Source organism: Arachis hypogaea, chromosome 15 (assembly GCF_003086295.3).
Source record: "Arachis hypogaea cultivar Tifrunner chromosome 15, arahy.Tifrunner.gnm2.J5K5, whole genome shotgun sequence".
Classification (NCBI taxonomy): Eukaryota; Viridiplantae; Streptophyta; class Magnoliopsida; order Fabales; family Fabaceae; genus Arachis; species Arachis hypogaea.
In genome coordinates this window covers 105,576,659-105,586,733 of record NC_092050.1, presented here as the reverse complement: position 1 = coordinate 105,586,733, position 10,075 = coordinate 105,576,659, and positions in this window count along the sequence as shown.

Below are 10,075 nucleotides of genomic sequence, written 5' to 3'. Positions count from 1 at the left end.
TTCCTCTTGATGCTCGAAAACTTGTCTCTCAACAATTTTTCTTCGGCAAGTATACCGAATTGTCGTCAAGTAAAAACTCACAATAGAGTGAGGTCGAATCCCACAGGGATTGATTGGTCAAGCAACTTTAATTAGAGGAATGTTCTAGTTGAACTAAGCAGAATTGGATTTGAGATTTGCAGAAAATTAAATGGCGGGAAAGTAAATAGCAGAATCTTAAATGGGAATGGGGAAGATGCTCATAAAAGTAGATTGCAGAATTTAAAGAGAATGGGTAAGATCAGAAATGGGGAATTCATTGGGCTTAGGAGATGTTGCATTCTCCGGATCAAGTTCATTTTCATCTCTTCCTCAATCAATGCATTCATTGATCTCCTTGGCAATCTTAAGTGATCGAATTCCAATTTCTTGGTAATTCAATCTCTTAAATCTTGATCAATAGCCAATTCCTTGGTCAATTGCTCATGAGAAGAGATGAAGTATGGTCACTAATTATACCACATGTATTTCCAAATCAAAGTGTTGGTAGGATTATATGTCACTATATCCATCCAAACCCCAATTTGGTCCAACATGAGAAAGCATTTCTAGCATAATCTCTTCATTCCTCTTCCAAAGTTCTGAAGAGATCCAAGTATGAATAGCTTCTTTTCCAAGATAACTACCCAATTGAATGAAGATTGAGAGCTTTCTAGTAAAATCAAGAGAAAAGATAGAAGAAGAATAATGAAAACTAATATTGATCCATCAAATTACAACAGAGCTCCCTAACCCAATGAAAGGGGTTTAGTTGTTCATAGCTCTGGAAATGGAAAACAAAGATGGAAAATACATTATGAAAAGTAAACTAGAAGTGCAGAGAAAGTAAATTATACAGAGAGTAGTTCTCAAATTTCCAACCCCATTTTCTAATTCAAAACTACCCCTATATATACTACTCTTCTGATCTTCTAGTTGGTTCTTCAAATCTTGGATATGGGCCTTTGGATCTTGAGTTTGAAGCAGTTATCCTCTTCAGTGGGCTTAGCTTTACTTGCAGAGAGAAAGTGTAAAGTAGGCAGGGATTCTAGCTTAGGACGTTAGTGGCGTTAACGTTAAGTGAAAGTGTGGGTTCGAGAGCGTTAGTGGCAGTCACCTTTTTCACTAACGTTCCTAACCCAAGGATAATCCACGTTAACTTCAACGTTAGTGGCACCAACGTGACCACTAACGTTGCCTCTTGGTCCTTCGCACACGTTATTGGGACTTACTTTTTCCAATAATGTTGAGAATCCTCCCTTCCCCTACGTTAGAGTTCACGTTAGTGTGGCTAACGTGACCTTTAACGTAGGCTTACCAAATCTTCGAAAACGTTAGTAACACTTACCTTTGTCACTAACGTTTCAAAACGCCCCTACTTCCCACGTTAGAGTTCACGTTAACTAGGTTAGCGTGGCTTCTAACGTGGTGGTGATAGCCATCTCCAACGTTAGTGACAAAGGTGAGTGTCACTAACGTTGGCTCATCATTCTTCAATCCACGTTAGCTTCCACGTTAACTAAGTTAACGTGGGAGTTAACGTTGCTCATAGTGGCTCATTCCAACGTTAGTGACAAATGTGAGTGTCACTAATGTTGGCGATTCTTGCTCCCTCCACGTTAGCTTCCACGTTAACTAAGTTAACGTGGCAACTAACGTGGCTCAAAGTGGCTTAGTCCAATGTTAGTGACAAAGGTGAGTGTCACTAACGTTGGCCATTCTTTTGCTTCCCCACGTTAGAGTCCACGTTAACCGAGTTAACGTGGCTCTTAACGTGGCCAATATGAGCTTGGTCCAACGTTAGTGACAAAGGTGAGTGTCACTAACGTTGGCTTCAGTTTCTTCTTCCACGTTAGAGTTCACGTTAACTTAGTTAGCGTGACTCTTAACATGGGCTATGATGGCTTCGAGGACGTTATTGGCGATTACTTTTCTCATTAACGTTGCAAGCTAGCTCCCATTCCACGTTAGTGGTTACGTTAGTTAGACTAACGTGGCTGCTAACGTGGTTCTTCCTTGCTTCCTTTGTCCTGAAATCAAGCAATAGAGTGCATCAAAGTTCTAATCCAAATCATGAGACATGCATCCTCCAATTTATCATTCAATTCTTGCATAATTCTCATGAAATCATGTAAAGTGCACAATGTTTGCTTGAATCAAGATGTAAGTGAAATTCTACCCAAAACTTGCTTATTTCCTAAGAAAATGCATGAAACTACCCTAAAACAATAAAAAAAAGGTCAGTAAAACTGGCCAAAATGCCCTGGCATCACCTCTCGGCTAGGATGGGGAACATCTATTGGCAATAACGGTTAGTGAACCGTGTAGAGTCCCGTGCGGGAAAGGCTTTTTCTGCTTCATCAACTTTAATGATCCTCTTTACCCGCTTTGTTGGCGGCTTGACACTGGTAGATGGAGGTGCCTTAGCTGGTGTTCTCTTGGTTCCTCTCCTTGCCGGTGGCTTGTCAGTGGCCTTCTCTTTTCCTTTCTTGGTACCCATCTAAGGAAGAAGGGAAAAGGGAGAGTGTTAAATATAGATAACCAAATAACCGGAAGGAAGAAATTCCAAGTGATAATGAATGCCAAAGAAAAGATACTAGCTTAAATACATGGTAGCTACAACATGTAGGTAAGACATCAATTAAGAGCAAAAAGGCAATTCATAATAATTAGATGCAAGATGGTAAAAACATGCAAGTAATTGGCATGAGAAGCATAACTCAAGCATCAATTATTAAATGTTCAAATTAAAGAGCACGTGTTATGATGACAATTGTGAATGATAATCCCAATACATGTGGAATGCAAGTGTTGTGAAAAAGAGGCATTTAAGTAAAAGAGTAAAAGAAAATAGGATTCAAAATGCCATAAGAGCTTTTTCACAAACACTTGGTGTGCAAGTTATAATAGGAATGAAAATAATGTATCCAAATGTATTTGAGAGCCAAATTTAAATGTCAATTATCAAATTACTCCTCATTAAATCCACAAGCTCAAGAATAATAAGGTACTACCTAAATAAAGTTCCAACACCAACATAAAAATGCATGAAAAAGAATGCAAAAGAAATTACAAATAACTACACTAATAAAAATTTAGAGGGAAGATAAATTATTAATATACAATAATGAAAGAAGAATAAAAGAATAGATAGGAGGGAGAAAAGAAACCTGATGGAGAAGATGAAGGGAAGAAGAAAGCAACAGATAGTAAGAAAGAACAAGGAAGAAAGAAGGAAGAAGAAATAAGGGAGAATTAGGATTGGGGGAGGGGATAATTGAAATCAGGCGGCGAACAGGTTTAATTGTGCGTCGCATGCAACTTGTACGCGTAGGACACGCGTACGCGTGGGTTGCGCAAGTTGTAAGCGACGCGTATGCGTCTGGGGCGCATACGCACGACTCTCTGTTCAGTCTGGGTTTGGGGCCAAAAAGGCATATGACACGTGCGCGTGAGGCATGCGCACTCGTGGACGGCCATGAAGTGACAATGACGCGCACGCGTCAGGGACGCGTACGCGTGATGGGGTTGTGCTTCCAGCATAGTTCCAGCCCCACACCAACACAACTCGCTGGGACGCTTACGCGTGGTGAGCTGAAAGCGCAAGCAACGTGTACGCGTAAGGGATGCATATGCGTGGGCTTGCTTGTGCACAAGGCAAGGTTCCAGAGCCACTCCTGCCAAGCTTTCTGTTCAATTCCTTGGTGGTACGAATTCACGCATGACGCGTACGCGTCAGCGACGCTTGCGCATCGCACACCCCATTTTTTTATGTAGAATGCAGAATGTAAAATGCAGAATGCAGAAGATCATGCAAAAATTATGAATGAATACTATGAAAAATAAAATAAAATAAAACTAGGAATAAAAGGAACGATCATACCATGGTGGGTTGTCTCCCACCTAGCACTTTGCTTTTACGTCCTTAAGTTGGACGGTCTACAAGCTCAATATGCTTCTGTTGGTGGATCCTCCAAGAGGAAGATCTCTAGCTCTTTATTGTCCTTCATTTTCTCACCAGGATACAGCTTCAAGCAATATCCATTGACCTTGATGAATTTGGAGCTTGAAGGATGGCTCAGGTGAAAGACTCCGTATGGCTCTGCCTTCTCTACTCTATAGGGGCTTCCCACCTTGACCTCAGCTTGCCTGGCATGTGCCTCAACCTTGAGTTGTAAAGGAGAACTAGCTCCTCAGGTCTGAAATGTCTTCTTTTGATATGCTTGTCATGCACAGCCTTCACCTTCTCTTTGTATAGCCTGGAGTTGTCATATGCTTCGAGTCGAAGGTTCTCCAGTTCTTCCAGTTGCAGCTTCCTTTCAGCTCCAGCCTTCTCAAATCCCATGTTGCATTCCCTTCCAGCCCAGAAAGCTTTGTGTTCCACCTCCACTGGGAGGTGGTAAGCCTTTCCGTATACCAGGCGGAAGGGACTCATGCCGATGGGTGTCTTGTATGCTGTCCGATAAGCCCAGAGCGCATCTACAAGTCTGGTGCTCCAGTCCTTCCTACGAGGCTTGACTATCTTCTCCAATATACATTTTATCTCTCTATTGGACACCTCAACTTTCCTATTGGTCTGAGGGTGGTAAGCTGTGGCTACCTTGTGAACAATGCCATGTTTCTCTAGTAGTCCTGTTAATCTCCTGTTACAAAAGTGAGTGCCTTGATCACTCACGATTGCTCGTGGTGATCCAAAGCGACAGATAATATGGTTTCTAACAAAGGAGACAACAATGTTAGCATCATCAGTACGGGTAGGAATTGCTTCTACCCATTTAGAAACATAATCTACAGCTAACAATATATATAAGAAACCATTAGAGTTTGGGAATGGACCCATGAAGTCAATGCCCCAAACATAAAAAATTTCACAGAATAGCATAAGCTGTTGGGGGAATCTCATCCCTCTTGGATATATTTCCAAACTTTTGGCATGGGGAATAAGATTTACAGAAGGCAATAGCATCCTTAAAAAGAGTGAGCCACCAGAATCCACAGTCTAAAATTTTTCTAGCTGTTCTTTGAGGGCCAAAATGTCCACCACTCTCAGAGGAGGGGCAGGCCTCTAAAATTGACTGAAATTCTGATTGAGGCACACACCTTCTAATTATCTGGTCAGCACCATACCTCCATAAATATAGGTCATCCCATATATAATATTTGGACTTGCTTTTCAATTTGTCCCTTTGATGCTTAGTAAAATTAGGAGAAAAAGTGTGACTAACTAGATAATTAGCTACAGGTGCATACCAAGGAACTACCTCAGATATTGGGTGCAAGCTATCAAATGAAAAAGCATCATTGATAGGAGTGGAGTCATCCTTAATGTGCTCTAGGCAACTCAAGTGGTCCGCCACTAATTTCTGGGAACCACTCCTATCTTTGATTTCAAAATTAAATTCTTGCAGTAACAATATCCAACGTATTAACCTTGGTTTGGACTCTTTTTTAGCTAATAAATATTTTAGAGCTGCATGGTCTGAGTATACTACCACTTTAGAACCAAGTAAATAGGCTCAGAATTTATCCAGAGCAAAAACAATAGCCAGAAGCTCTTTTTCAGTGGTTGTATAATTAGACTGAGCAGCGTCTAAGGTCTTAGAAGCATACACAATTACAAAAGGGTCCTTACCTTCGTGCTGAACCAGCGCCGCTCCTATTGCATGGTTGGAGGCGTCACACATAATCTCAAATGGCTGGCTCCAGTCTGGTCCTCTCACAATCAGAGCTTGAGTCAAAGCGATCTTCAGCTTATCAAACGCTTCCATGTAGTCCTCACTTAGCTCGAACTCAACATCCTTCTGCAGTAGTCTAGATAAAGGCAATGCTACCTTACTGAGGTCCTTGATAAATCTTTGGTAGAAACCTGCATGACCAAAGAACGAACGGACTTCCCTCATGGAGGAGGGGTAAGGTAAACTAGAAATCACATCTACCTTTGCTGGGTCTACAGAATACCAGTATTGGAAATAATGTGTCCTAGAACAATACCTTGTTTTACCATAAAATGACACTTTTCAAAATTTAATACAAGTTTGAACTACACACCTGTCTAATACTCTAGCTAAACTATCCAAGCAAAGGTTAAATGAATCACCATACACACTAAAGTCATCCATGAAAACTTCCATACAACTTTCAATAAGATATGAGAAAATACTCATCATGCATCTTTGGAAAGTAGCCGGTGCATTACATAAGACAAAAGGCATCCTCTTGTATGCATACGTTCCAAAGGGACATGTAAAAGTATTTTTTTCCTGATCTTCAGGAGCTATATGAATTTAAAAATAGCCAGTGTAAGCATCTAGAAAACAGTAGTGTGATTTACCTGACAGGCGATCAAGCATCTGATCAATAAAAGGCAGGGGGTAGTGATCTTTGCGAGTGGCCTAGTTGAGGCGCCTGTAATCAATGCACACCCTCCAGGAATTCTGCACTCTAGTTGTCAGGAGCTCTCCATGCTCATTCTTCACTGTTGTGACTCCAGACTTCTTGGGCACCACTTGCACTAGACTGACCTATTCACTATCTGAGATGTGGTAGATGATATCGGCTTCAAGCAGTCAGGTCACTTCCTTCTTGATAACTTCTAAGATGGCGGGGTGATGAGAGAAAATCGGTTCCACACAAACTCGTCGGCAAGTGTACCGGGTTGCATCAAGTAGTAATAACTCACAAGAGTGAGGTCGATCCCACAGGGATTGATGGATTGAGCAACTTTATTTTGGTGATGAATTTAGTTAAGCGAATATTTAATGATTTGAGTGAAATTTGATTAACAGAGGTGAAATTGCAAGTAAACTAAAGTGCAGAATGAAAATTGGCAGAATTTTAAAGTGCTGAAGGAGTAAATTGTAGAAACTTAAAGTACAAGAAATTAAATGAGCAGAAATTTAAAATGCAAGAAAGGTAAATAACTAAAACTTAAAGTGCAAGAAATTTAAATTGCTGAATTTAAACTGCTGATAAACATAAATTGCATGAATATTAAAGGGATTTGGGTGTTGGGAATCAAAAAAGAATTAGAAGAAAGTAAATTGTATGAAACTAGAGAACTCTCAGATAAAGAAATTTAAGTCAGGATTTGATGAGCGGATAATTTATACGCTTTTTGGCATTGTTTTTAGGTAGTTTTTAGTAGGATCTAGCTACTTTTTAGTATATTTTTATTATTTTTCAAGCAAAATTCACATTTCTGGAATTTACTATGAGTTTGTGTGTTTTTCTGTGATTTAAGGTATTTTCTGGCTAAAATTAAGGGATCTGAGCAAAAATCTGATTCAGAGGCTGAAAGGACTGCAGATGCTGTTGGATTCTGACCTCCCTGCACTCGAAATGGATTTTCTAGAGCTACAGAAACCCAATTGGCGTGCTCTCAATTGCGTTGGAAAGTAAAGATCTTGGGCTTTCCAGCAATATATAATAGTTCACACTTTGCATGAGTTTTGATGACTCAAACTGGCGTTTAAACACCAGTTTCCTGCCCTATTCTCGCGTTAAACGCCAGAACTGAATTACAAGCTAGAGTTAAATGCCTAAACTGGCACCAAAGCTAGTGTTTAACTCCAAGAAGAGTCTCTACACATGAAAGCTTCAATGCTCAGCCCAAGCACACACCAAGTGGGCCCCGGAAGTGGATTTCTGCACTATCTGCACTTAGTTACTTATTTTCTGTAACCCTAGCTACTAGTTTAGTATAAAAACTACTTTTAGTGATTTATTTTATATCTTTGATAAATTTATGCTATCATAGATCATTGTACACATTTGGAGGCTAGCCTCACAGCCATGCCTAGACCTTTCACTTATGTATTTTCAACGGTGGAGTTTCTACACCCCACAGACTAAGGTGTGGAGCTCTGCTATTCCTCATGAATTAATGCAAAGTACTATTATTTTTCTATTCAACTCAAGCTTATTCTTATTCTAAGATATTCATTCGCACACAAGAACATGATGAATGTGATGATCAAGTGACACTCATCACCATTCTCACTTATGATCGCGTGCCTGACAAACACTTCCGTTCTACATGAAAACAAGCTTGAATGCATATCTCTTAGCCTCCTGGTTCACGATCAGAGTCTTCGTGGTACAGAATAGAATTATTGGCAGCCATTCCCGAGATCCAGAAAGTCTAAACCTTGTCTGTGGTATTCCGAGTAGGATTTGGGAAGGGATGACTGTGACGAGCTTCAAACTCGCAGGTGTTGGGCGTAGTGACAGACACAAAAGGATCAAAGGATCCTATTCCAACATGAGTAAGAACCGACAGATGATTAAGCTATGCGGTGACAGCACATTTGGACCATTTTTACTGAGAGGACGGACGGTAGCCAATAACAACGGTGATCCCAACATACAGTTTGCCATGGAAAGGAGTACGAATGATTGAATGAAGACAGTAGGAAAGCAGAGGTTCAGAAGGAACAAAGCATCTTCATAGGCTTATCTGAAATCCCACCAATGAATTACATAAGTATTTCTATCTTATTTTATATTTTATTTATATTTTAATTCCCAAAACCTCATAACCATTTAAATCTGCCTGACTGAGATTTACAAGATGACCATTTCAATCTACGTGGGATTGACCCTTACTCACGTAAGGTTTATTACTTGGACGACCTAGTGCACTTGCTGGTTAGTTGTGTGGAGTTGTGAAAAAGAGTTGAGATTACGATCGTGCGTACCAAGTTTTTGGCGCCGTTTCAGAGATCACAATTTCGTGCACCAAGTTTTGGCGCCGTTGCCGGGGATTGTTCCAGTTTGGACAACTGACGGTTCATCTTGTTGCTCAGATTAGGTAATTTTATTTTATTTTAAAGCTTTTTATTTTTGAAAAAAGTCAAAAAAAAATTCAAAAAAAAATTTTGTTCTTCAGAGTTTTTTAAGAATGAATTCTAGAGTTTCATGAGATATGTTGAATCCTGGCTGGCTGTTAAGCCATGTCTAATCTTTTGGACCGAGGTTTCACTTATCCTTAGAAGAGCTTCTTTGTCTTTCTCATCAATTTAGCTGTTGTATGTAATATTTTACTAAAGCTTGGCTGGCTATTAAGCCATGTCTAAATTTTTGGACCGGAGCTTTGGACTAACATTGCATGATTCCTGGAATTCGTATTAAAAATTTTGAAATCCTTATTTTCTCTTTTTCCAAATAATTCTCGAAAAATACAAAAAAAATTAATAAAATCATAAAACCAAAAATTTTGTGTTTCTTGTTTGAGTCTAGTGTCAAATTTTAAGTTTGGTGTCAACTGCATCGTTGTAATTTTTCTTAAAAATTTTCAAAAATTCATGCATGTGTTCTTCATAATCTTCAAGTTGTTCTTGATGATCTTCTTTGTTTGATCTTTGCATTTTTATGTTGTGTCTTTTCTTGTTTTTCATATGCATTTTTGAATTATTAGTGTCTAAAAGTTTAAAAATTTTTAAGTTTGGTGTCTTGCATATTTTTCTTTTCTTAAAAATTTTCAAAAATAAGTCTTGATGTTCATCTTGATCTTCAAAGTGTTCTTGGTGTTCATCTTGACATTCAAAGTGTTCTTGCATGCATTAGTTGTTTTGATTCATAATTTCTATGTTTTGTTTCAATTTGGTGTTTTTCTCTCTCTTTACTAAAAATCCAAAAATAAAAAATATATCTTTCCTTGTTTTACTCATAAATTTCAATTTCAAAATTCTATCTTTTCAAATCTTTTTCAAAAATCAAATCTTCTTCATTTATTTTTACATATTTTTGAAATTTTTTAAATTGATTTTCAAAATCTTTTTCTTATTTTTAATTCATATTTTTGAAAATCTCACTAACATTTAATGTTTTAATTAAAAATTTTTAAAGTTGTTACTTGCATATTAAGAAAGGTTCAATCTTTGAATTTTAAAATCATATCTTTTAATTTCTTATTAGTCTAGTAATCAACCTTAATTTCAAAAATCAAATCTTTTTAATTTTCTTTTCAAATCTTTTTTTTTAAAAATGATTTTCAATCATATCTTTCAATAATATCTTTTTCAAAATTTGATTTCAAAACCTTTTCTAACTTCTTATC